This window comes from Lampris incognitus, chromosome 18 (assembly GCF_029633865.1).
Source record: "Lampris incognitus isolate fLamInc1 chromosome 18, fLamInc1.hap2, whole genome shotgun sequence".
Lineage (NCBI taxonomy): Eukaryota > Metazoa > Chordata > Actinopteri > Lampriformes > Lampridae > Lampris > Lampris incognitus.
The window spans coordinates 38,348,070-38,349,932 of NC_079228.1; positions in this window are offsets into that span (position 1 = coordinate 38,348,070).

A 1,863-nucleotide genomic window follows, 5' to 3' on the forward strand; every position below is an offset into this window, starting at 1 on the left:
ACTAACACACATATCCACACTAACACACATATCCACACTAACACACATACCCACACTAACACACATACCCACACTAACACACATAGCCACACTAACACACATATCCACACTAACACACATATCCACACTAACACACATGTCCACACTAACACACATATCCACACTAACACACATGTCCACACTAACACACATATCCAAACTAACACACATACCCACACTAACACACATACCCACACTAACACACATATCCAAACTAACACACATGTCCACATTAACACACATATCCAAACTAACACACATACCCACACTAACACACATACCCACACTAACACACATATCCACACTAACACACATACGCACACTAACACACATGTCCACACTAACACACATACCCACACTAACAAACATATCCACACTAACACACATATCCACACTAACACACATACCCACACTAACACACATACCCACACTAACACACATGTCCACACTAACACACATACCCACACTAACACACATATCCACACTAACACACATACCCACACTAACACACATATCCACACTAACACACATACCCACACTAACACACATACCCACACTAACACATATATCCACACTAACACACATGTCCACACTAACACACATACCCACACTAACACACATGTCCACACTAACACACATACCCACACTAACACACATGTCCACACTAACACACATATCCACACTAACACACATATCCACACTAACACACATACCCACACTAACACACATATCCACACTAACACACATATCCACTCTAACACACATACCCACACTAACACACATGTCCACACTAACACACATATCCACACTAACACACATGTCCACACTAACACACATACCCACACTAACACACATGTCCACACTAACACACATACCCACACTAACACACATATCCACACTAACACACATACCCACACTAACACACATACCCACACTAACACACATATCCACACTAACACACATACCCACACTAACACACATGTCCACACTAACACACATACCCACACTAACACACATGTCCACACTAACACACATACCCACACTAACACACATGTCCACACTAACACACATACCCACCTAACACACATGTCCACACTAACACACATACCCACACTAACACACATATCCACACTAACACACATATCCACTCTAACACACATACCCACACTAACACACATGTCCACACTAACACACATATCCACACTAACACACGTCCACACTAACACACATATCCACACTAACACACATACCCACACTAACACACATACCCACACTAAAACACATATCCACACTAACACACATATCCACACTAACACACATATCCACACTAACACACATATCCACACTAACACACATACCCACACTAACACGCATACCCACACTAACACACATATCCACACTAACACACATACGCACACTAACACACATGTCCACACTAACACACATACCCACACTAACAAACATATCCACAATAACACACATATCCACACTAACACACATATCCACACTAACACACATGTCCACACTAACACACATGTCCACACTAACACACATATCCACACTAACACACATGTCCACACTAACACACATACCCCACACTAACACACATATCCACACTAACACACATACCCACACTAACACACATACCCACACTAACACACATGTCCACACTAACACACATATCCACACTAACACACATATCCACACTAACACACATACCCACACTAACACACATATCCACACTAACACACATACCCCACACTAACACACATGTCCACACTAACACACATACCCCACACTAACACACATGTCCACACTAACACA